The sequence below is a fragment of the Schistocerca cancellata genome, unplaced genomic scaffold (assembly GCF_023864275.1).
Source record: "Schistocerca cancellata isolate TAMUIC-IGC-003103 unplaced genomic scaffold, iqSchCanc2.1 HiC_scaffold_492, whole genome shotgun sequence".
In the NCBI taxonomy this organism is placed as follows: Eukaryota; Metazoa; Arthropoda; class Insecta; order Orthoptera; family Acrididae; genus Schistocerca; species Schistocerca cancellata.
Genome location: NW_026046507.1, coordinates 16379 through 37334, shown reverse-complemented (window position 1 = coordinate 37334; position 20956 = coordinate 16379). Strand labels below are relative to the sequence as shown.

The 20956-nt window shown below is 55.0% G+C and overlaps 47 non-coding genes across 47 annotated transcripts; 9 read left to right on the top strand and 38 right to left on the bottom strand.

Moving 5' to 3' along the window:
- Positions 1–111: 111 nt before the first annotated feature.
- Positions 112–183, bottom strand: Trnae-uuc (transfer RNA glutamic acid (anticodon UUC)). Its single transcript has one exon. It is a non-coding gene; the product is annotated as a tRNA-Glu (tRNA).
- A 304-nt stretch (positions 184–487) lies between these two features.
- On the bottom strand, positions 488–560 carry Trnam-cau (transfer RNA methionine (anticodon CAU)). Its single transcript has one exon. It is a non-coding gene; the product is annotated as a tRNA-Met (tRNA).
- A 380-nt stretch (positions 561–940) lies between these two features.
- Positions 941–1011, bottom strand: Trnag-gcc (transfer RNA glycine (anticodon GCC)). The gene has a single exon. It is a non-coding gene; the product is annotated as a tRNA-Gly (tRNA).
- Positions 1012–1351: 340 nt separating this feature from the next.
- On the top strand, positions 1352–1423 carry Trnag-ucc (transfer RNA glycine (anticodon UCC)). Its single transcript has one exon. It is a non-coding gene; the product is annotated as a tRNA-Gly (tRNA).
- A 594-nt stretch (positions 1424–2017) lies between these two features.
- Positions 2018–2091, bottom strand: Trnai-aau (transfer RNA isoleucine (anticodon AAU)). Its single transcript has one exon. It is a non-coding gene; the product is annotated as a tRNA-Ile (tRNA).
- A 198-nt stretch (positions 2092–2289) lies between these two features.
- Positions 2290–2361, bottom strand: Trnae-uuc (transfer RNA glutamic acid (anticodon UUC)). Its single transcript has one exon. It is a non-coding gene; the product is annotated as a tRNA-Glu (tRNA).
- A 304-nt stretch (positions 2362–2665) lies between these two features.
- On the bottom strand, positions 2666–2738 carry Trnam-cau (transfer RNA methionine (anticodon CAU)). Its single transcript has one exon. It is a non-coding gene; the product is annotated as a tRNA-Met (tRNA).
- A 380-nt stretch (positions 2739–3118) lies between these two features.
- Positions 3119–3189, bottom strand: Trnag-gcc (transfer RNA glycine (anticodon GCC)). Its single transcript has one exon. It is a non-coding gene; the product is annotated as a tRNA-Gly (tRNA).
- A 340-nt stretch (positions 3190–3529) lies between these two features.
- Trnag-ucc (transfer RNA glycine (anticodon UCC)) lies at positions 3530–3601 on the top strand. The gene has a single exon. It is a non-coding gene; the product is annotated as a tRNA-Gly (tRNA).
- Positions 3602–4205: 604 nt separating this feature from the next.
- Positions 4206–4279, bottom strand: Trnai-aau (transfer RNA isoleucine (anticodon AAU)). Its single transcript has one exon. It is a non-coding gene; the product is annotated as a tRNA-Ile (tRNA).
- Positions 4280–4477: 198 nt separating this feature from the next.
- On the bottom strand, positions 4478–4549 carry Trnae-uuc (transfer RNA glutamic acid (anticodon UUC)). The gene has a single exon. It is a non-coding gene; the product is annotated as a tRNA-Glu (tRNA).
- A 304-nt stretch (positions 4550–4853) lies between these two features.
- Trnam-cau (transfer RNA methionine (anticodon CAU)) lies at positions 4854–4926 on the bottom strand. The gene has a single exon. It is a non-coding gene; the product is annotated as a tRNA-Met (tRNA).
- A 380-nt stretch (positions 4927–5306) lies between these two features.
- Positions 5307–5377, bottom strand: Trnag-gcc (transfer RNA glycine (anticodon GCC)). Its single transcript has one exon. It is a non-coding gene; the product is annotated as a tRNA-Gly (tRNA).
- A 340-nt stretch (positions 5378–5717) lies between these two features.
- On the top strand, positions 5718–5789 carry Trnag-ucc (transfer RNA glycine (anticodon UCC)). The gene has a single exon. It is a non-coding gene; the product is annotated as a tRNA-Gly (tRNA).
- A 604-nt stretch (positions 5790–6393) lies between these two features.
- Trnai-aau (transfer RNA isoleucine (anticodon AAU)) lies at positions 6394–6467 on the bottom strand. Its single transcript has one exon. It is a non-coding gene; the product is annotated as a tRNA-Ile (tRNA).
- Positions 6468–6665: 198 nt separating this feature from the next.
- Trnae-uuc (transfer RNA glutamic acid (anticodon UUC)) lies at positions 6666–6737 on the bottom strand. Its single transcript has one exon. It is a non-coding gene; the product is annotated as a tRNA-Glu (tRNA).
- Positions 6738–7041: 304 nt separating this feature from the next.
- Trnam-cau (transfer RNA methionine (anticodon CAU)) lies at positions 7042–7114 on the bottom strand. The gene has a single exon. It is a non-coding gene; the product is annotated as a tRNA-Met (tRNA).
- Positions 7115–7494: 380 nt separating this feature from the next.
- Trnag-gcc (transfer RNA glycine (anticodon GCC)) lies at positions 7495–7565 on the bottom strand. The gene has a single exon. It is a non-coding gene; the product is annotated as a tRNA-Gly (tRNA).
- Positions 7566–7905: 340 nt separating this feature from the next.
- Trnag-ucc (transfer RNA glycine (anticodon UCC)) lies at positions 7906–7977 on the top strand. The gene has a single exon. It is a non-coding gene; the product is annotated as a tRNA-Gly (tRNA).
- Positions 7978–8581: 604 nt separating this feature from the next.
- Trnai-aau (transfer RNA isoleucine (anticodon AAU)) lies at positions 8582–8655 on the bottom strand. The gene has a single exon. It is a non-coding gene; the product is annotated as a tRNA-Ile (tRNA).
- Positions 8656–8853: 198 nt separating this feature from the next.
- Positions 8854–8925, bottom strand: Trnae-uuc (transfer RNA glutamic acid (anticodon UUC)). Its single transcript has one exon. It is a non-coding gene; the product is annotated as a tRNA-Glu (tRNA).
- A 304-nt stretch (positions 8926–9229) lies between these two features.
- On the bottom strand, positions 9230–9302 carry Trnam-cau (transfer RNA methionine (anticodon CAU)). The gene has a single exon. It is a non-coding gene; the product is annotated as a tRNA-Met (tRNA).
- A 380-nt stretch (positions 9303–9682) lies between these two features.
- On the bottom strand, positions 9683–9753 carry Trnag-gcc (transfer RNA glycine (anticodon GCC)). The gene has a single exon. It is a non-coding gene; the product is annotated as a tRNA-Gly (tRNA).
- Positions 9754–10093: 340 nt separating this feature from the next.
- Positions 10094–10165, top strand: Trnag-ucc (transfer RNA glycine (anticodon UCC)). The gene has a single exon. It is a non-coding gene; the product is annotated as a tRNA-Gly (tRNA).
- Positions 10166–10759: 594 nt separating this feature from the next.
- Positions 10760–10833, bottom strand: Trnai-aau (transfer RNA isoleucine (anticodon AAU)). Its single transcript has one exon. It is a non-coding gene; the product is annotated as a tRNA-Ile (tRNA).
- A 198-nt stretch (positions 10834–11031) lies between these two features.
- Positions 11032–11103, bottom strand: Trnae-uuc (transfer RNA glutamic acid (anticodon UUC)). The gene has a single exon. It is a non-coding gene; the product is annotated as a tRNA-Glu (tRNA).
- A 304-nt stretch (positions 11104–11407) lies between these two features.
- Positions 11408–11480, bottom strand: Trnam-cau (transfer RNA methionine (anticodon CAU)). The gene has a single exon. It is a non-coding gene; the product is annotated as a tRNA-Met (tRNA).
- A 380-nt stretch (positions 11481–11860) lies between these two features.
- Trnag-gcc (transfer RNA glycine (anticodon GCC)) lies at positions 11861–11931 on the bottom strand. Its single transcript has one exon. It is a non-coding gene; the product is annotated as a tRNA-Gly (tRNA).
- A 340-nt stretch (positions 11932–12271) lies between these two features.
- Positions 12272–12343, top strand: Trnag-ucc (transfer RNA glycine (anticodon UCC)). Its single transcript has one exon. It is a non-coding gene; the product is annotated as a tRNA-Gly (tRNA).
- A 594-nt stretch (positions 12344–12937) lies between these two features.
- Positions 12938–13011, bottom strand: Trnai-aau (transfer RNA isoleucine (anticodon AAU)). Its single transcript has one exon. It is a non-coding gene; the product is annotated as a tRNA-Ile (tRNA).
- A 198-nt stretch (positions 13012–13209) lies between these two features.
- On the bottom strand, positions 13210–13281 carry Trnae-uuc (transfer RNA glutamic acid (anticodon UUC)). The gene has a single exon. It is a non-coding gene; the product is annotated as a tRNA-Glu (tRNA).
- A 304-nt stretch (positions 13282–13585) lies between these two features.
- On the bottom strand, positions 13586–13658 carry Trnam-cau (transfer RNA methionine (anticodon CAU)). Its single transcript has one exon. It is a non-coding gene; the product is annotated as a tRNA-Met (tRNA).
- Positions 13659–14055: 397 nt separating this feature from the next.
- Trnag-gcc (transfer RNA glycine (anticodon GCC)) lies at positions 14056–14127 on the bottom strand. Its single transcript has one exon. It is a non-coding gene; the product is annotated as a tRNA-Gly (tRNA).
- Positions 14128–14467: 340 nt separating this feature from the next.
- On the top strand, positions 14468–14539 carry Trnag-ucc (transfer RNA glycine (anticodon UCC)). The gene has a single exon. It is a non-coding gene; the product is annotated as a tRNA-Gly (tRNA).
- A 603-nt stretch (positions 14540–15142) lies between these two features.
- On the bottom strand, positions 15143–15216 carry Trnai-aau (transfer RNA isoleucine (anticodon AAU)). Its single transcript has one exon. It is a non-coding gene; the product is annotated as a tRNA-Ile (tRNA).
- Positions 15217–15416: 200 nt separating this feature from the next.
- On the bottom strand, positions 15417–15491 carry Trnae-uuc (transfer RNA glutamic acid (anticodon UUC)). Its single transcript has one exon. It is a non-coding gene; the product is annotated as a tRNA-Glu (tRNA).
- Positions 15492–15793: 302 nt separating this feature from the next.
- On the bottom strand, positions 15794–15866 carry Trnam-cau (transfer RNA methionine (anticodon CAU)). The gene has a single exon. It is a non-coding gene; the product is annotated as a tRNA-Met (tRNA).
- A 380-nt stretch (positions 15867–16246) lies between these two features.
- Positions 16247–16317, bottom strand: Trnag-gcc (transfer RNA glycine (anticodon GCC)). Its single transcript has one exon. It is a non-coding gene; the product is annotated as a tRNA-Gly (tRNA).
- Positions 16318–16655: 338 nt separating this feature from the next.
- On the top strand, positions 16656–16727 carry Trnag-ucc (transfer RNA glycine (anticodon UCC)). The gene has a single exon. It is a non-coding gene; the product is annotated as a tRNA-Gly (tRNA).
- An 866-nt stretch (positions 16728–17593) lies between these two features.
- Trnae-uuc (transfer RNA glutamic acid (anticodon UUC)) lies at positions 17594–17666 on the bottom strand. The gene has a single exon. It is a non-coding gene; the product is annotated as a tRNA-Glu (tRNA).
- Positions 17667–17970: 304 nt separating this feature from the next.
- On the bottom strand, positions 17971–18043 carry Trnam-cau (transfer RNA methionine (anticodon CAU)). The gene has a single exon. It is a non-coding gene; the product is annotated as a tRNA-Met (tRNA).
- Positions 18044–18423: 380 nt separating this feature from the next.
- Trnag-gcc (transfer RNA glycine (anticodon GCC)) lies at positions 18424–18494 on the bottom strand. The gene has a single exon. It is a non-coding gene; the product is annotated as a tRNA-Gly (tRNA).
- Positions 18495–18834: 340 nt separating this feature from the next.
- Positions 18835–18906, top strand: Trnag-ucc (transfer RNA glycine (anticodon UCC)). Its single transcript has one exon. It is a non-coding gene; the product is annotated as a tRNA-Gly (tRNA).
- A 604-nt stretch (positions 18907–19510) lies between these two features.
- On the bottom strand, positions 19511–19584 carry Trnai-aau (transfer RNA isoleucine (anticodon AAU)). The gene has a single exon. It is a non-coding gene; the product is annotated as a tRNA-Ile (tRNA).
- Positions 19585–19782: 198 nt separating this feature from the next.
- Trnae-uuc (transfer RNA glutamic acid (anticodon UUC)) lies at positions 19783–19854 on the bottom strand. The gene has a single exon. It is a non-coding gene; the product is annotated as a tRNA-Glu (tRNA).
- A 304-nt stretch (positions 19855–20158) lies between these two features.
- Trnam-cau (transfer RNA methionine (anticodon CAU)) lies at positions 20159–20231 on the bottom strand. The gene has a single exon. It is a non-coding gene; the product is annotated as a tRNA-Met (tRNA).
- A 380-nt stretch (positions 20232–20611) lies between these two features.
- Trnag-gcc (transfer RNA glycine (anticodon GCC)) lies at positions 20612–20682 on the bottom strand. Its single transcript has one exon. It is a non-coding gene; the product is annotated as a tRNA-Gly (tRNA).
- Positions 20683–20956: the final 274 nt, after the last annotated feature.

Genomic DNA, 20956 nt, shown 5'->3' with positions numbered 1-20956 from the left:
CTTGTCTGTATCCTGCTGACGCTCACGAAACAGTAGCTATATTGCGAGCAGGACGGGAAACGGCAGTTCGGACAGCTCAAACTTGTCACGATTCGTGTGGGAAAAATTCCGTTCCGGTACCGGGAATCGAACCCGGGCCTCCTGGGTGAAAGCCAGGTATCCTAGCCACTAGACCACACCGGACGTGGGAGCTCACTCGACGGTTCGGACGGTCGCTTGGCGCATTTCGTGTCGAGTCCCGCGTCGTCGCCCTTCTCTCTTTGCGAGCATCTTTGCGCATACTGACTGGCAAGGCGCGCACCTCAAACGTCGCAGAGCAATGCTTTTGGCTTCATGCTCTGCTGGGAGAAGAGGAAAAGGGAAGCTGTAAGTAGCAATAACAAGGAGTAAACATTTTCCCGCTGAAGCGTTGAAACGTCGTGGATAACAAACAAGAAATAAGTTGGTGCCCTAGCAACAGCACCACCATCAGTCACAGAAAATTAAATGCCCCGGGTGAGGATCGAACTCACGACCTTAAGATTATGAGACTTACGCGCTGCCTACTGCGCTACCGAGGCACGGGTGCACCGCTTGCCCTCGAAAATAGGTAAACCCTGTACCCAATATTAGACGTAGAGACACTGTACTTCCTGGATAACGTGTTCTGTTACTACACGTGCATTGCCGGCCCATTTGATTGCGGTGTTGCTGCAGCTGTTGCAACGATAGGCAGCACTCCTTGTCGTTAAAGTTCAGTGCCTCGGAGGCACCTGGACACAGCAACTTGTGAGGCCAGGCCGGCGCTAGTCTGTAGAACATGATGCGAGCGTCCTAGTGGGGACCCGCGAGTGCTGCGTTCTCGGTTCTTCTCAAGGGAATCCAGCTATATATTCTTGTGGATCGTGCATCTCAAGCGCGCAAGCCACACGGCAGCACTATCGCGGGAAAAGCAAAATGATGCATCGGCCGGGAATCGAACCCGGGCCGCCCGCGTGGCAGGCGAGCATTCTACCACTGAACCACCGATGCTCGGGTCGGTAGTAAGTTCACGCTGCTTCCCGAGCGCATGTCGCAAGGGAAAGTGGGACTGCCGTCGAGCGCCGTAGCATTCTGTCGAGAAGATGCTGCAGACGCTGAATCCTGCACTGCACTGCTTAAAAATGCCGCCAGAACGCGGTCCTCTGCGTACTCTTGCGTCGCCGGCGCCGACTCTTGCCAAAGGATGCGAAGTGTGCGTGGATACGCCGTCCGAATGCAACTGGATGTGTTCCCCTAGCCTACCTCGAAATGCGCCTGCAGGTACGATCACCTTCGGCCGCTGCCGACAGGCGGGAAGCCGACACCGCGCGGCGTCGGGGCGCTCGCTTGTGCGGTGGTGGTGTAATGGTCAGCATAGTTGCCTTCCAAGCAGTTGATCCGGGTTCGATTCCCGGCCACCGCAGCAGGCTTTTAATTTCGCGTATGAGTACTTTTGCCACGCGCCCTTACATTCATGTTTTGCCGCCTCTTACTCGCTGCAGACCAGCCTATAGATAGTGTGTCTCGACTTTGCTCAGCTGACGCGAGAGCTGACGCTCTCCAATCGGCCTATATCAAAACGACAAGCACGAGAAACGACTGAGAGAGGTAAGGAGAGGCGAGGCGAGGCGATGGACACACAGCACGCCCCTTCATTTCACGGTGGCGTCTCCCTGACCGAATCGGGCTGTAGCTCCGAAAACAAAGGAGAAAGAAAAATAGGAAGCGAAACTGCCAACAGCACCCTGTGTTCCCATGCGCTCGCCCGCCCAAGTACTGACAAGGGCCAAAGTTGTTACATATCGGCAATCGGACACTTTCTTTCATTTTCTCTTTATCGTATGAGAACCAGTGTATTCAACATATGATGGCCATTGCCGAGTGAATGCTGTAGCGCTTCCCGACAAGTCGGGTTCGGATCCTCTGTCTGTCGGCTTCCACGCAGAGTGATGATCTTTTGGTCATCACACTCGCCAGCTGAAATCGGCGCTGCCTTTTCGTGGTAGTAAAAGCGTAGTGGCCCGTGGGGGGATCGAACCCACGACCTTCGCGTTATTAGCACGACGCTCTAACCAACTGAGCTAACGGGCCTCGACGGACGCAGATGCTCAGCCCCACGCTCGAAACATGTGGCATGAAGCCATACGCCATTTCTATGGTCGTCGTGTGTCTGCTTCCCTTGTCTGTATCCTGCTGACGCTCACGAAACAGTAGCTATATTGCGAGCAGGACGGGAAACGGCAGTTCGGACAGCTCAAACTTGTCACGATTCGTGTGGGAAAAATTCCGTTCCGGTACCGGGAATCGAACCCGGGCCTCCTGGGTGAAAGCCAGGTATCCTAGCCACTAGACCACACCGGACGTGGGAGCTCACTCGACGGTTCGGACGGTCGCTTGGCGCATTTCGTGTCGAGTCCCGCGTCGTCGCCCTTCTCTCTTTGCGAGCATCTTTGCGCATACTGACTGGCAAGGCGCGCACCTCAAACGTCGCAGAGCAATGCTTTTGGCTTCATGCTCTGCTGGGAGAAGAGGAAAAGGGAAGCTGTAAGTAGCAATAACAAGGAGTAAACATTTTCCCGCTGAAGCGTTGAAACGTCGTGGATAACAAACAAGAAATAAGTTGGTGCCCTAGCAACAGCACCACCATCAGTCACAGAAAATTAAATGCCCCGGGTGAGGATCGAACTCACGACCTTAAGATTATGAGACTTACGCGCTGCCTACTGCGCTACCGAGGCACGGGTGCACCGCTTGCCCTCGAAAATAGGTAAACCCTGTACCCAATATTAGACGTAGAGACACTGTACTTCCTGGATAACGTGTTCTGTTACTACACGTGCATTGCCGGCCCATTTGATTGCGGTGTTGCTGCAGCTGTTGCAACGATAGGCAGCACTCCTTGTCGTTAAAGTTCAGTGCCTCGGAGGCACCTGGACACAGCAACTTGTGAGGCCAGGCCGGCGCTAGTCTGTAGAACATGATGCGAGCGTCCTAGTGGGGACCCGCGAGTGCTGCGTTCTCGGTTCTTCTCAAGGGAATCCAGCTATATATTCTTGTGGATCGTGCATCTCAAGCGCGCAAGCCACACGGCAGCACTATCGCGGGAAAAGCAAAATGATGCATCGGCCGGGAATCGAACCCGGGCCGCCCGCGTGGCAGGCGAGCATTCTACCACTGAACCACCGATGCTCGGGTCGGTAGTAAGTTCACGCTGCTTCCCGAGCGCATGTCGCAAGGGAAAGTGGGACTGCCGTCGAGCGCCGTAGCATTCTGTCGAGAAGATGCTGCAGACGCTGAATCCTGCACTGCACTGCTTAAAAATGCCGCCAGAACGCGGTCCTCTGCGTACTCTTGCGTCGCCGGCGCCGACTCTTGCCAAAGGATGCGAAGTGTGCGTGGATACGCCGTCCGAATGCAACTGGATGTGTTCCCCTAGCCTACCTCGAAATGCGCCTGCAGGTACGATCACCTTCGGCCGCTGCCGACAGGCGGGAAGCCGACACCGCGCGGCGTCGGGGCGCTCGCTTGTGCGGTGGTGGTGTAATGGTCAGCATAGTTGCCTTCCAAGCAGTTGATCCGGGTTCGATTCCCGGCCACCGCAGCAGGCTTTTAATTTCGCGTATGAGTACTTTTGCCACGCGCCCTTACATTCATGTTTTGCCGCCTCTTACTCGCTGCAGACCAGCCTATAGATAGTGTGTCTCGACTTGTCTCGACTTTGCTCAGCTGACGCGAGAGCTGACGCTCTCCAATCGGCCTATATCAAAACGACAAGCACGAGAAACGACTGAGAGAGGTAAGGAGAGGCGAGGCGAGGCGATGGACACACAGCACGCCCCTTCATTTCACGGTGGCGTCTCCCTGACCGAATCGGGCTGTAGCTCCGAAAACAAAGGAGAAAGAAAAATAGGAAGCGAAACTGCCAACAGCACCCTGTGTTCCCATGCGCTCGCCCGCCCAAGTACTGACAAGGGCCAAAGTTGTTACATATCGGCAATCGGACACTTTCTTTCATTTTCTCTTTATCGTATGAGAACCAGTGTATTCAACATATGATGGCCATTGCCGAGTGAATGCTGTAGCGCTTCCCGACAAGTCGGGTTCGGATCCTCTGTCTGTCGGCTTCCACGCAGAGTGATGATCTTTTGGTCATCACACTCGCCAGCTGAAATCGGCGCTGCCTTTTCGTGGTAGTAAAAGCGTAGTGGCCCGTGGGGGGATCGAACCCACGACCTTCGCGTTATTAGCACGACGCTCTAACCAACTGAGCTAGCGGGCCTCGACGGACGCAGATGCTCAGCCCCACGCTCGAAACATGTGGCATGAAGCCATACGCCATTTCTATGGTCGTCGTGTGTCTGCTTCCCTTGTCTGTATCCTGCTGACGCTCACGAAACAGTAGCTATATTGCGAGCAGGACGGGAAACGGCAGTTCGGACAGCTCAAACTTGTCACGATTCGTGTGGGAAAAATTCCGTTCCGGTACCGGGAATCGAACCCGGGCCTCCTGGGTGAAAGCCAGGTATCCTAGCCACTAGACCACACCGGACGTGGGAGCTCACTCGACGGTTCGGACGGTCGCTTGGCGCATTTCGTGTCGAGTCCCGCGTCGTCGCCCTTCTCTCTTTGCGAGCATCTTTGCGCATACTGACTGGCAAGGCGCGCACCTCAAACGTCGCAGAGCAATGCTTTTGGCTTCATGCTCTGCTGGGAGAAGAGGAAAAGGGAAGCTGTAAGTAGCAATAACAAGGAGTAAACATTTTCCCGCTGAAGCGTTGAAACGTCGTGGATAACAAATAAGAAATAAGTTGGTGCCCTAGCAACAGCACCACCATCAGTCACAGAAAATTAAATGCCCCGGGTGAGGATCGAACTCACGACCTTAAGATTATGAGACTTACGCGCTGCCTACTGCGCTACCGAGGCACGGGTGCACCGCTTGCCCTCGAAAATAGGTAAACCCTGTACCCAATATTAGACGTAGAGACACTGTACTTCCTGGATAACGTGTTCTGTTACTACACGTGCATTGCCGGCCCATTTGATTGCGGTGTTGCTGCAGCTGTTGCAACGATAGGCAGCACTCCTTGTCGTTAAAGTTCAGTGCCTCGGAGGCACCTGGACACAGCAACTTGTGAGGCCAGGCCGGCGCTAGTCTGTAGAACATGATGCGAGCGTCCTAGTGGGGACCCGCGAGTGCTGCGTTCTCGGTTCTTCTCAAGGGAATCCAGCTATATATTCTTGTGGATCGTGCATCTCAAGCGCGCAAGCCACACGGCAGCACTATCGCGGGAAAAGCAAAATGATGCATCGGCCGGGAATCGAACCCGGGCCGCCCGCGTGGCAGGCGAGCATTCTACCACTGAACCACCGATGCTCGGGTCGGTAGTAAGTTCACGCTGCTTCCCGAGCGCATGTCGCAAGGGAAAGTGGGACTGCCGTCGAGCGCCGTAGCATTCTGTCGAGAAGATGCTGCAGACGCTGAATCCTGCACTGCACTGCTTAAAAATGCCGCCAGAACGCGGTCCTCTGCGTACTCTTGCGTCGCCGGCGCCGACTCTTGCCAAAGGATGCGAAGTGTGCGTGGATACGCCGTCCGAATGCAACTGGATGTGTTCCCCTAGCCTACCTCGAAATGCGCCTGCAGGTACGATCACCTTCGGCCGCTGCCGACAGGCGGGAAGCCGACACCGCGCGGCGTCGGGGCGCTCGCTTGTGCGGTGGTGGTGTAATGGTCAGCATAGTTGCCTTCCAAGCAGTTGATCCGGGTTCGATTCCCGGCCACCGCAGCAGGCTTTTAATTTCGCGTATGAGTACTTTTGCCACGCGCCCTTACATTCATGTTTTGCCGCCTCTTACTCGCTGCAGACCAGCCTATAGATAGTGTGTCTCGACTTGTCTCGACTTTGCTCAGCTGACGCGAGAGCTGACGCTCTCCAATCGGCCTATATCAAAACGACAAGCACGAGAAACGACTGAGAGAGGTAAGGAGAGGCGAGGCGAGGCGATGGACACACAGCACGCCCCTTCATTTCACGGTGGCGTCTCCCTGACCGAATCGGGCTGTAGCTCCGAAAACAAAGGAGAAAGAAAAATAGGAAGCGAAACTGCCAACAGCACCCTGTGTTCCCATGCGCTCGCCCGCCCAAGTACTGACAAGGGCCAAAGTTGTTACATATCGGCAATCGGACACTTTCTTTCATTTTCTCTTTATCGTATGAGAACCAGTGTATTCAACATATGATGGCCATTGCCGAGTGAATGCTGTAGCGCTTCCCGACAAGTCGGGTTCGGATCCTCTGTCTGTCGGCTTCCACGCAGAGTGATGATCTTTTGGTCATCACACTCGCCAGCTGAAATCGGCGCTGCCTTTTCGTGGTAGTAAAAGCGTAGTGGCCCGTGGGGGGATCGAACCCACGACCTTCGCGTTATTAGCACGACGCTCTAACCAACTGAGCTAGCGGGCCTCGACGGACGCAGATGCTCAGCCCCACGCTCGAAACATGTGGCATGAAGCCATACGCCATTTCTATGGTCGTCGTGTGTCTGCTTCCCTTGTCTGTATCCTGCTGACGCTCACGAAACAGTAGCTATATTGCGAGCAGGACGGGAAACGGCAGTTCGGACAGCTCAAACTTGTCACGATTCGTGTGGGAAAAATTCCGTTCCGGTACCGGGAATCGAACCCGGGCCTCCTGGGTGAAAGCCAGGTATCCTAGCCACTAGACCACACCGGACGTGGGAGCTCACTCGACGGTTCGGACGGTCGCTTGGCGCATTTCGTGTCGAGTCCCGCGTCGTCGCCCTTCTCTCTTTGCGAGCATCTTTGCGCATACTGACTGGCAAGGCGCGCACCTCAAACGTCGCAGAGCAATGCTTTTGGCTTCATGCTCTGCTGGGAGAAGAGGAAAAGGGAAGCTGTAAGTAGCAATAACAAGGAGTAAACATTTTCCCGCTGAAGCGTTGAAACGTCGTGGATAACAAATAAGAAATAAGTTGGTGCCCTAGCAACAGCACCACCATCAGTCACAGAAAATTAAATGCCCCGGGTGAGGATCGAACTCACGACCTTAAGATTATGAGACTTACGCGCTGCCTACTGCGCTACCGAGGCACGGGTGCACCGCTTGCCCTCGAAAATAGGTAAACCCTGTACCCAATATTAGACGTAGAGACACTGTACTTCCTGGATAACGTGTTCTGTTACTACACGTGCATTGCCGGCCCATTTGATTGCGGTGTTGCTGCAGCTGTTGCAACGATAGGCAGCACTCCTTGTCGTTAAAGTTCAGTGCCTCGGAGGCACCTGGACACAGCAACTTGTGAGGCCAGGCCGGCGCTAGTCTGTAGAACATGATGCGAGCGTCCTAGTGGGGACCCGCGAGTGCTGCGTTCTCGGTTCTTCTCAAGGGAATCCAGCTATATATTCTTGTGGATCGTGCATCTCAAGCGCGCAAGCCACACGGCAGCACTATCGCGGGAAAAGCAAAATGATGCATCGGCCGGGAATCGAACCCGGGCCGCCCGCGTGGCAGGCGAGCATTCTACCACTGAACCACCGATGCTCGGGTCGGTAGTAAGTTCACGCTGCTTCCCGAGCGCATGTCGCAAGGGAAAGTGGGACTGCCGTCGAGCGCCGTAGCATTCTGTCGAGAAGATGCTGCAGACGCTGAATCCTGCACTGCACTGCTTAAAAATGCCGCCAGAACGCGGTCCTCTGCGTACTCTTGCGTCGCCGGCGCCGACTCTTGCCAAAGGATGCGAAGTGTGCGTGGATACGCCGTCCGAATGCAACTGGATGTGTTCCCCTAGCCTACCTCGAAATGCGCCTGCAGGTACGATCACCTTCGGCCGCTGCCGACAGGCGGGAAGCCGACACCGCGCGGCGTCGGGGCGCTCGCTTGTGCGGTGGTGGTGTAATGGTCAGCATAGTTGCCTTCCAAGCAGTTGATCCGGGTTCGATTCCCGGCCACCGCAGCAGGCTTTTAATTTCGCGTATGAGTACTTTTGCCACGCGCCCTTACATTCATGTTTTGCCGCCTCTTACTCGCTGCAGACCAGCCTATAGATAGTGTGTCTCGACTTGTCTCGACTTTGCTCAGCTGACGCGAGAGCTGACGCTCTCCAATCGGCCTATATCAAAACGACAAGCACGAGAAACGACTGAGAGAGGTAAGGAGAGGCGAGGCGAGGCGATGGACACACAGCACGCCCCTTCATTTCACGGTGGCGTCTCCCTGACCGAATCGGGCTGTAGCTCCGAAAACAAAGGAGAAAGAAAAATAGGAAGCGAAACTGCCAACAGCACCCTGTGTTCCCATGCGCTCGCCCGCCCAAGTACTGACAAGGGCCAAAGTTGTTACATATCGGCAATCGGACACTTTCTTTCATTTTCTCTTTATCGTATGAGAACCAGTGTATTCAACATATGATGGCCATTGCCGAGTGAATGCTGTAGCGCTTCCCGACAAGTCGGGTTCGGATCCTCTGTCTGTCGGCTTCCACGCAGAGTGATGATCTTTTGGTCATCACACTCGCCAGCTGAAATCGGCGCTGCCTTTTCGTGGTAGTAAAAGCGTAGTGGCCCGTGGGGGGATCGAACCCACGACCTTCGCGTTATTAGCACGACGCTCTAACCAACTGAGCTAACGGGCCTCGACGGACGCAGATGCTCAGCCCCACGCTCGAAACATGTGGCATGAAGCCATACGCCATTTCTATGGTCGTCGTGTGTCTGCTTCCCTTGTCTGTATCCTGCTGACGCTCACGAAACAGTAGCTATATTGCGAGCAGGACGGGAAACGGCAGTTCGGACAGCTCAAACTTGTCACGATTCGTGTGGGAAAAATTCCGTTCCGGTACCGGGAATCGAACCCGGGCCTCCTGGGTGAAAGCCAGGTATCCTAGCCACTAGACCACACCGGACGTGGGAGCTCACTCGACGGTTCGGACGGTCGCTTGGCGCATTTCGTGTCGAGTCCCGCGTCGTCGCCCTTCTCTCTTTGCGAGCATCTTTGCGCATACTGACTGGCAAGGCGCGCACCTCAAACGTCGCAGAGCAATGCTTTTGGCTTCATGCTCTGCTGGGAGAAGAGGAAAAGGGAAGCTGTAAGTAGCAATAACAAGGAGTAAACATTTTCCCGCTGAAGCGTTGAAACGTCGTGGATAACAAACAAGAAATAAGTTGGTGCCCTAGCAACAGCACCACCATCAGTCACAGAAAATTAAATGCACCGGGTGAGGATCGAACTCACGACCTTAAGATTATGAGACTTACGCGCTGCCTACTGCGCTACCGAGGCACGGGTGCACCGCTTGCCCTCGAAAATAGGTAAACCCTGTACCCAATATTAGACGTAGAGACACTGTACTTCCTGGATAACGTGTTCTGTTACTACACGTGCATTGCCGGCCCATTTGATTGCGGTGTTGCTGCAGCTGTTGCAACGATAGGCAGCACTCCTTGTCGTTAAAGTTCAGTGCCTCGGAGGCACCTGGACACAGCAACTTGTGAGGCCAGGCCGGCGCTAGTCTGTAGAACATGATGCGAGCGTCCTAGTGGGGACCCGCGAGTGCTGCGTTCTCGGTTCTTCTCAAGGGAATCCAGCTATATATTCTTGTGGATCGTGCATCTCAAGCGCGCAAGCCACACGGCAGCACTATCGCGGGAAAAGCAAAATGATGCATCGGCCGGGAATCGAACCCGGGCCGCCCGCGTGGCAGGCGAGCATTCTACCACTGAACCACCGATGCTCGGGTCGGTAGTAAGTTCACGCTGCTTCCCGAGCGCATGTCGCAAGGGAAAGTGGGACTGCCGTCGAGCGCCGTAGCATTCTGTCGAGAAGATGCTGCAGACGCTGAATCCTGCACTGCACTGCTTAAAAATGCCGCCAGAACGCGGTCCTCTGCGTACTCTTGCGTCGCCGGCGCCGACTCTTGCCAAAGGATGCGAAGTGTGCGTGGATACGCCGTCCGAATGCAACTGGATGTGTTCCCCTAGCCTACCTCGAAATGCGCCTGCAGGTACGATCACCTTCGGCCGCTGCCGACAGGCGGGAAGCCGACACCGCGCGGCGTCGGGGCGCTCGCTTGTGCGGTGGTGGTGTAATGGTCAGCATAGTTGCCTTCCAAGCAGTTGATCCGGGTTCGATTCCCGGCCACCGCAGCAGGCTTTTAATTTCGCGTATGAGTACTTTTGCCACGCGCCCTTACATTCATGTTTTGCCGCCTCTTACTCGCTGCAGACCAGCCTATAGATAGTGTGTCTCGACTTTGCTCAGCTGACGCGAGAGCTGACGCTCTCCAATCGGCCTATATCAAAACGACAAGCACGAGAAACGACTGAGAGAGGTAAGGAGAGGCGAGGCGAGGCGATGGACACACAGCACGCCCCTTCATTTCACGGTGGCGTCTCCCTGACCGAATCGGGCTGTAGCTCCGAAAACAAAGGAGAAAGAAAAATAGGAAGCGAAACTGCCAACAGCACCCTGTGTTCCCATGCGCTCGCCCGCCCAAGTACTGACAAGGGCCAAAGTTGTTACATATCGGCAATCGGACACTTTCTTTCATTTTCTCTTTATCGTATGAGAACCAGTGTATTCAACATATGATGGCCATTGCCGAGTGAATGCTGTAGCGCTTCCCGACAAGTCGGGTTCGGATCCTCTGTCTGTCGGCTTCCACGCAGAGTGATGATCTTTTGGTCATCACACTCGCCAGCTGAAATCGGCGCTGCCTTTTCGTGGTAGTAAAAGCGTAGTGGCCCGTGGGGGGATCGAACCCACGACCTTCGCGTTATTAGCACGACGCTCTAACCAACTGAGCTAACGGGCCTCGACGGACGCAGATGCTCAGCCCCACGCTCGAAACATGTGGCATGAAGCCATACGCCATTTCTATGGTCGTCGTGTGTCTGCTTCCCTTGTCTGTATCCTGCTGACGCTCACGAAACAGTAGCTATATTGCGAGCAGGACGGGAAACGGCAGTTCGGACAGCTCAAACTTGTCACGATTCGTGTGGGAAAAATTCCGTTCCGGTACCGGGAATCGAACCCGGGCCTCCTGGGTGAAAGCCAGGTATCCTAGCCACTAGACCACACCGGACGTGGGAGCTCACTCGACGGTTCGGACGGTCGCTTGGCGCATTTCGTGTCGAGTCCCGCGTCGTCGCCCTTCTCTCTTTGCGAGCATCTTTGCGCATACTGACTGGCAAGGCGCGCACCTCAAACGTCGCAGAGCAATGCTTTTGGCTTCATGCTCTGCTGGGAGAAGAGGAAAAGGGAAGCTGTAAGTAGCAATAACAAGGAGTAAACATTTTCCCGCTGAAGCGTTGAAACGTCGTGGATAACAAACAAGAAATAAGTTGGTGCCCTAGCAACAGCACCACCATCAGTCACAGAAAATTAAATGCCCCGGGTGAGGATCGAACTCACGACCTTAAGATTATGAGACTTACGCGCTGCCTACTGCGCTACCGAGGCACGGGTGCACCGCTTGCCCTCGAAAATAGGTAAACCCTGTACCCAATATTAGACGTAGAGACACTGTACTTCCTGGATAACGTGTTCTGTTACTACACGTGCATTGCCGGCCCATTTGATTGCGGTGTTGCTGCAGCTGTTGCAACGATAGGCAGCACTCCTTGTCGTTAAAGTTCAGTGCCTCGGAGGCACCTGGACACAGCAACTTGTGAGGCCAGGCCGGCGCTAGTCTGTAGAACATGATGCGAGCGTCCTAGTGGGGACCCGCGAGTGCTGCGTTCTCGGTTCTTCTCAAGGGAATCCAGCTATATATTCTTGTGGATCGTGCATCTCAAGCGCGCAAGCCACACGGCAGCACTATCGCGGGAAAAGCAAAATGATGCATCGGCCGGGAATCGAACCCGGGCCGCCCGCGTGGCAGGCGAGCATTCTACCACTGAACCACCGATGCTCGGGTCGGTAGTAAGTTCACGCTGCTTCCCGAGCGCATGTCGCAAGGGAAAGTGGGACTGCCGTCGAGCGCCGTAGCATTCTGTCGAGAAGATGCTGCAGACGCTGAATCCTGCACTGCACTGCTTAAAAATGCCGCCAGAACGCGGTCCTCTGCGTACTCTTGCGTCGCCGGCGCCGACTCTTGCCAAAGGATGCGAAGTGTGCGTGGATACGCCGTCCGAATGCAACTGGATGTGTTCCCCTAGCCTACCTCGAAATGCGCCTGCAGGTACGATCACCTTCGGCCGCTGCCGACAGGCGGGAAGCCGACACCGCGCGGCGTCGGGGCGCTCGCTTGTGCGGTGGTGGTGTAATGGTCAGCATAGTTGCCTTCCAAGCAGTTGATCCGGGTTCGATTCCCGGCCACCGCAGCAGGCTTTTAATTTCGCGTATGAGTACTTTTGCCACGCGCCCTTACATTCATGTTTTGCCGCCTCTTACTCGCTGCAGACCAGCCTATAGATAGTGTGTCTCGACTTTGCTCAGCTGACGCGAGAGCTGACGCTCTCCAATCGGCCTATATCAAAACGACAAGCACGAGAAACGACTGAGAGAGGTAAGGAGAGGCGAGGCGAGGCGATGGACACACAGCACGCCCCTTCATTTCACGGTGGCGTCTCCCTGACCGAATCGGGCTGTAGCTCCGAAAACAAAGGAGAAAGAAAAATAGGAAGCGAAACTGCCAACAGCACCCTGTGTTCCCATGCGCTCGCCCGCCCAAGTACTGACAAGGGCCAAAGTTGTTACATATCGGCAATCGGACACTTTCTTTCATTTTCTCTTTATCGTATGAGAACCAGTGTATTCAACATATGATGGCCATTGCCGAGTGAATGCTGTAGCGCTTCCCGACAAGTCGGGTTCGGATCCTCTGTCTGTCGGCTTCCACGCAGAGTGATGATCTTTTGGTCATCACACTCGCCAGCTGAAATCGGCGCTGCCTTTTCGTGGTAGTAAAAGCGTAGTGGCCCGTGGGGGGATCGAACCCACGACCTTCGCGTTATTAGCACGACGCTCTAACCAACTGAGCTAACGGGCCTCGACGGACGCAGATGCTCAGCCCCACGCTCGAAACATGTGGCATGAAGCCATACGCCATTTCTATGGTCGTCGTGTGTCTGCTTCCCTTGTCTGTATCCTGCTGACGCTCACGAAACAGTAGCTATATTGCGAGCAGGACGGGAAACGGCAGTTCGGACAGCTCAAACTTGTCACGATTCGTGTGGGAAAAATTCCGTTCCGGTACCGGGAATCGAACCCGGGCCTCCTGGGTGAAAGCCAGGTATCCTAGCCACTAGACCACACCGGACGTGGGAGCTCACTCGACGGTTCGGACGGTCGCTTGGCGCATTTCGTGTCGAGTCCCGCGTCGTCGCCCTTCTCTCTTTGCGAGCATCTTTGCGCATACTGACTGGCAAGGCGCGCACCTCAAACGTCGCAGAGCAATGCTTTTGGCTTCATGCTCTGCTGGGAGAAGAGGAAAAGGGAAGCTGTAAGTAGCAATAACAAGGAGTAAACATTTTCCCGCTGAAGCGTTGAAACGTCGTGGATAACAAACAAGAAATAAGTTGGTGCCCTAGCAACAGCACCACCATCAGTCACAGAAAATTAAATGCCCCGGGTGAGGATCGAACTCACGACCTTAAGATTATGAGACTTACGCGCTGCCTACTGCGCTACCGAGGCACGGGTGCACCGCTTGCCCTCGAAAATAGGTAAACCCTGTACCCAATATTAGACGTAGAGACACTGTACTTCCTGGATAACGTGTTCTGTTACTACACGTGCATTGCCGGCCCATTTGATTGCGGTGTTGCTGCAGCTGTTGCAACGATAGGCAGCACTCCTTGTCGTTAAAGTTCAGTGCCTCGGAGGCACCTGGACACAGCAACTTGTGAGGCCAGGCCGGCGCTAGTCTGTAGAACATGATGCGAGCGTCCTAGTGGGGACCCGCGAGTGCTGCGTTCTCGGTTCTTCTCAAGGGACGGTTCTTCTCAAGGGAATCCAGCTATATATTCTTGTGGATCGTGCATCTCAAGCGCGCAAGCCACACGGCAGCACTATCGCGGGAAAAGCAAAATGATGCATCGGCCGGGAATCGAACCCGGGGCCGCCCGCGTGGCAGGCGAGCATTCTACCACTGAACCACCGATGCTCGGGTCGGTAGTAAGTTCACGCTGCTTCCCGAGCGCATGTCGCAAGGGAAAGTGGGACTGCCGTCGAGCGCCGTAGCATTCTGTCGAGAAGATGCTGCAGACGCTGAATCCTGCACTGCACTGCCTTAAAAATGCCGCCAGAACGCGGTCCTCTGCGTACTCTGCGTCGCCGGCGCCGACTCTTGCCAAAGGATGCGAAGTGTGCGTGGATACGCCGTCCGAATGCAACTGGATGTGTTCCCCTAGCCTACCTCGAAATGCGCCTGCAGGTACGATCACCTTCGGCCGCTGCCGACAGGCGGGAAGCCGACACCGCGCGGCGTCGGGGCGCTCGCTTGTGCGGTGGTGGTGTAATGGTCAGCATAGTTGCCTTCCAAGCAGTTGATCCGGGTTCGATTCCCGGCCACCGCAGCAGCTTTAATTTCGCGTATGAGTACTTTTGCCACGCGCCCTTACATTCATGTTTTGCCGCCTCTTACTCGCTGCAGACCAGCCTATAGATAGTGTGTCTCGACTTGTCTCGACTTTGCTCAGCTGACGCGAGAGCTGACGCTCTCCAATCGGCCTATATCAAAACGACAAGCACGAGAAAACGACTGAGAGAGGTAAGGAGAGGCGAGGCGAGGCGATGGACACACAGCACGCCCCTTCATTTCACGGTGGCGTCTCCCTGACCGATCGGGCTGTAGCTCCGAAAACAAAGGAGAAAGAAAAATAGGAAGCGAAACTGCCAACAGCACCCTGTGTTCCATGCGCTCGCCCGCCCAAGTACTGACAAGGGCCAAAGTTGTTACATATCGGCAATCGACACTTTCTTTCATTTTCTCTTTATCGTATGAGAAACCAGTGTATTCAACATATGATGGCCATTGCCGAGTGAATGCTGTAGCGCTTTCCCGACAAGTCGGGTTCGGATCCTCTGTCTGTCGGCTTCCACGCAGAGTGATGATCTTTTGGTCATCACACTCGCCAGCTGAAATCGGCGCTGCCTTTTCGTGGTAGTTAAAAGCGTAGTGGCCCGTGGGGGGATCGAACCCACGACCTTCGCGTTATTAGCACGACGCTCTAACCAACTGAGCTAGCGGGCCTCGACGGACGCAGATGCTCAGCCCCACGCTCGAAACATGTGGCATGAAGCCATACGCCATTTCTATGGTCGTCGTGTGTCTGCCTTCCCTTGTCTGTATCCTGCTGACGCTCACGAAACAGTAGCTATATTGCGAGCAGGACGGGAAACGGCAGTTCGGACAGCTCAAACTTGTCACGATTCGTGTGGGAAAAAATTCCGTTCCGGTACCGGGAATCGAACCCGGGCCCTCCTGGAGTGAAAGCCAGGTATCCTAGCCACTAGACCACACCGGGACGTGGGAGCTCACTCGACGGTTCGGACGGTCGCTTGCGCATTTCGTGTCGAGTCCGCGTCGTCGCCCTTCTCTCTTTGCGAGCATCTTTGCGCATACTGACTGGCAAGGCGCGCACCTCAAACGTCGCAGAGCAATGCTTTTGGCTTCATGCTCTGCTGGAGAAGAGGAAAAGGGAAGCTGTAAGTAGCAATAACAAGGAGTAAACATTTTCCCGCTGAAAGCGTTGAAACGTCGTGGATAACAAACAAGAAATAAGTTGGTGCCCTAGCAACAGCACCACCATCAGTCACAGAAAATTAAATGCCCCGGGTGAGGATCGAACTCACGACCTTAAGATTATGAGACTTACGCGCTGCCTACTGCGCTACCGAGGCACGGGTGCACCGCTTGCCCTCGAAAATAGGTAAACCCTGTACCCAATATTAGACGTAGAGACACTGTACTTCCTGGATAACGTGTTCTGTTACTACACGTGCATTGCCGGCCCATTTGATTGCGGTGTTGCTGCAGCTGTTGCAACGATAGGCAGCACTCCTTGTCGTTAAAGTTCAGTGCCTCGGAGGCACCTGGACACAGCAACTTGTGAGGCCAGGCCGGCGCTAGTCTGTAGAACATGATGCGAGCGTCCTAGTGGGGACCCGCGAGTGCTGCGTTCTCGGTTCTTCTCAAGGGAATCCAGCTATATATTCTTGTGGATCGTGCATCTCAAGCGCGCAAGCCACACGGCAGCACTATCGCGGGAAAAGCAAAATGATGCATCGGCCGGGAATCGAACCCGGGCCGCCCGCGTGGCAGGCGAGCATTCTACCACTGAACCACCGATGCTCGGGTCGGTAGTAAGTTCACGCTGCTTCCCGAGCGCATGTCGCAAGGGAAAGTGGGACTGCCGTCGAGCGCCGTAGCATTCTGTCGAGAAGATGCTGCAGACGCTGAATCCTGCACTGCACTGCTTAAAAATGCCGCCAGAACGCGGTCCTCTGCGTACTCTTGCGTCGCCGGCGCCGACTCTTGCCAAAGGATGCGAAGTGTGCGTGGATCGCCGTCGAATGCAACTGGATGTGTTCCCCTAGCCTACCTCGAAATGCGCCTGCAGGTACGATCACCTTCGGCCGCTGCCGACAGGCGGGAAGCCGACACCGCGCGGCGTCGGGGCGCTCGCTTGTGCGGTGGTGGTGTAATGGTCAGCATAGTTGCCTTCCAAGCAGTTGATCCGGGTTCGATTCCCGGCCACCGCAGCAGGCTTTTAATTTCGCGTATGAGTACTTTTGCCACGCGCCCTTACATTCATGTTTTGCGCCTCTTACTCGCTGCAGACCAGCCTATAGATAGTGTGTCTCGACTTGTCTCGACTTTGCTCAGCTGACGCGAGAGCTGACGCTCTCCAATCGGGCCTATATCAAAACGACAAGCACGAGAAACGACTGAGAGAGGTAAGGAGAGGCGAGGCGAGGCGATGGACACACAGCACGCCCCTTCATTTCACGGTGCGTCTCCCTGACCGAATCGGGCTGTAGCTCGAAAACAAAGGAGAAAGAAAAATAGGAAGCGAAACTGCCAACAGCACCCTGTGTTCCATGCGCTCGCCCGCCCAAGTACTGACAAGGCCAAAGTTGTTACATATCGGCAATCGGACACTTTCTTTCATTTTCTCTTTATCGTATGAGAACCAGTGTATTCAACATATGATGGCCATTGCGAGTGAATGCTGTAGCGCTTCCCGACAAGTCGGGTTCGGATCCTCTGTCTGTCGGCTTCCACGCAGAGTGATGATCTTTTGGTCATCACACTCGCCAGCTGAAATCGGCGCTGCCTTTTCGTGGTAGTAAAAGCGTAGTGGCCCGTGGGGGGATCGAACCCACGACCTTCGCGTTATTAGCACGACGCTCTAACAGCTAACGGGCCTCGACGGACGCAGATGCTCAGCCCCCACGCTCGAAACATGTGGCATGAAGCCATACGCCATTTCTATGGTCGTCGTGTGTCTGCTTCCCTTGTCTGTATCCTGCTGACGCTCACGAAACAGTAGCTATATTGCGAGCAGGACGGGAAACGGCAGTTCGGACAGCTCAAACTTGTCACGATTCGTGTGGGAAAAATTCCGTTCCGGTACCGGGAATCGAACCCGGGCCATCCTGGGTGAAAGCCAGGTATCCTAGCCACTAGACCACACCGGACGTGGGAGCTCACTCGACGGTTCGGACGGTCGCTTGGCGCATTTCGTGTCGAGTCCCGCGTCGTCGCCCTTCTCTCTTTGCGAGCATCTTTGCGCATACTGACTGGCAAGGCGCGCACCTCAAACGTCGCAGAGCAATGCTTTTGGCTTCATGCTCTGCTGGGAGAAGAGGAAAAGGGAAGCTGTAAGTAGCAATAACAAGGAGTAAACATTTTCCCGCTGAAGCGTTGAAACGTCGTGGATAACAAACAAGAAATAAGTTGGTGCCCTAGCAACAGCACCACCATCAGTCACAGAAAATTAAATGCCCCGGGTGAGGATCGAACTCACGACCTTAAGATTATGAGACTTACGCGCTGCCTACTGCGCTACCGAGGCACGGGTGCACCGCTTGCCCTCGAAAATAGGTAAACCCTGTACCCAATATTAGACGTAGAGACACTGTACTTCCTGGATAACGTGTTCTGTTACTACACGTGCATTGCCGGCCCATTTGATTGCGGTGTTGCTGCAGCTGTTGCAACGATAGGCAGCACTCCTTGTCGTTAAAGTTCAGTGCCTCGGAGGCACCTGGACACAGCAACTTGTGAGGCCAGGCCGGCGCTAGTCTGTAGAACATGATGCGAGCGTCCTAGTGGGGACCCGCGAGTGCTGCGTTCTCGGTTCTTCTCAAGGGAATCCAGCTATATATTCTTGTGGATCGTGCATCTCAAGCGCGCAAGCCACACGGCAGCACTATCGCGGGAAAAGCAAAATGATGCATCGGCCGGGAATCGAACCCGGGCCGCCCGCGTGGCAGGCGAGCATTCTACCACTGAACCACCGATGCTCGGGTCGGTAGTAAGTTCACGCTGCTTCCCGAGCGCATGTCGCAAGGGAAAGTGGGACTGCCGTCGAGCGCCGTAGCATTCTGTCGAGAAGATGCTGCAGACGCTGAATCCTGCACTGCACTGCTTAAAAATGCCGCCAGAACGCGGTCCTCTGCGTACTCTTGCGTCGCCGGCGCCGACTCTTGCCAAAGGATGCGAAGTGTGCGTGGATACGCCGTCCGAATGCAACTGGATGTGTTCCCCTAGCCTACCTCGAAATGCGCCTGCAGGTACGATCACCTTCGGCCGCTGCCGACAGGCGGGAAGCCGACACCGCGCGGCGTCGGGGCGCTCGCTTGTGCGGTGGTGGTGTAATGGTCAGCATAGTTGCCTTCCAAGCAGTTGATCCGGGTTCGATTCCCGGCCACCGCAGCAGGCTTTTAATTTCGCGTATGAGTACTTTTGCCACGCGCCCTTACATTCATGTTTTGCCGCCTCTTACTCGCTGCAGACCAGCCTATAGATAGTGTGTCTCGACTTGTCTCGACTTTGCTCAGCTGACGCGAGAGCTGACGCTCTCCAATCGGCCTATATCAAAACGACAAGCACGAGAAACGACTGAGAGAGGTAAGGAGAGGCGAGGCGAGGCGATGGACACACAGCACGCCCCTTCATTTCACGGTGGCGTCTCCCTGACCGAATCGGGCTGTAGCTCCGAAAACAAAGGAGAAAGAAAAATAGGAAGCGAAACTGCCAACAGCACCCTGTGTTCCCATGCGCTCGCCCGCCCAAGTACTGACAAGGGCCAAAGTTGTTACATATCGGCAATCGGACACTTTCTTTCATTTTCTCTTTATCGTATGAGAACCAGTGTATTCAACATATGATGGCCATTGCCGAGTGAATGCTGTAGCGCTTCCCGACAAGTCGGGTTCGGATCCTCTGTCTGTCGGCTTCCACGCAGAGTGATGATCTTTTGGTCATCACACTCGCCAGCTGAAATCGGCGCTGCCTTTTCGTGGTAGTAAAAGCGTAGTGGCCCGTGGGGGGATCGAACCCACGACCTTCGCGTTATTAGCACGACGCTCTAACCAACTGAGCTAACGGGCCTCGACGGACGCAGATGCTCAGCCCCACGCTCGAAACATGTGGCATGAAGCCATACGCCATTTCTATGGTCGTCGTGTGTCTGCTTCCCTTGTCTGTATCCTGCTGACGCTCACGAAACAGTAGCTATATTGCGAGCAGGACGGGAAACGGCAGTTCGGACAGCTCAAACTTGTCACGATTCGTGTGGGAAAAATTCCGTTCCGGTACCGGGAATCGAACCCGGGCCTCCTGGGTGAAAGCCAGGTATCCTAGCCACTAGACCACACCGGACGTGGGAGCTCACTCGACGGTTCGGACGGTCGCTTGGCGCATTTCGTGTCGAGTCCCGCGTCGTCGCCCTTCTCTCTTTGCGAGCATCTTTGCGCATACTGACTGGCAAGGCGCGCACCTCAAACGTCGCAGAGCAATGCTTTTGGCTTCATGCTCTGCTGGGAGAAGAGGAAAAGGGAAGCTGTAAGTAGCAATAACAAGGAGTAAACATTTTCCCGCTGAAGCGTTGAAACGTCGTGGATAACAAACAAGAAATAAGTTGGTGCCCTAGCAACAGCACCACCATCAGTCACAGAAAATTAAATGCCCCGGGTGAGGATCGAACTCACGACCTTAAGATTATGAGACTTACGCGCTGCCTACTGCGCTACCGAGGCACGGGTGCACCGCTTGCCCTCGAAAATAGGTAAACCCTGTACCCAATATTAGACGTAGAGACACTGTACTTCCTGGATAACGTGTTCTGTTACTACACGTGCATTGCCGGCCCATTTGATTGCGGTGTTGCTGCAGCTGTTGCAACGATAGGCAGCACTCCTTGTCGTTAAAGTTCAGTGCCTCGGAGGCACCTGGACACAGCAACTTGTGAGGCCAGGCCGGCGCTAGTCTGTAGAACATGATGCGAGCGTCCTAGTGGGGACCCGCGAGTGCTGCGTTCTCGGTTCTTCTCAAGGGAATCCAGCTATATATTCTTGTGGATCGTGCATCTCAAGCGCGCAAGCCACACGGCAGCACTATCGCGGGAAAAGCAAAATGATGCATCGGCCGGGAATCGAACCCGGGCCGCCCGCGTGGCAGGCGAGCATTCTACCACTGAACCACCGATGCTCGGGTCGGTAGTAAGTTCACGCTGCTTCCCGAGCGCATGTCGCAAGGGAAAGTGGGACTGCCGTCGAGCGCCGTAGCATTCTGTCGAGAAGATGCTGCAGACGCTGAATCCTGCACTGCACTGCTTAAAAATGCCGCCAGAACGCGGTCCTCTGCGTACTCTTGCGTCGCCGGCGCCGACTCTTGCCAAAGGATGCGAAGTGTGCGTGGATACGCCGTCCGAATGCAACTGGATGTGTTCCCCTAGCCTACCTCGAAATGCGCCTGCAGGTAC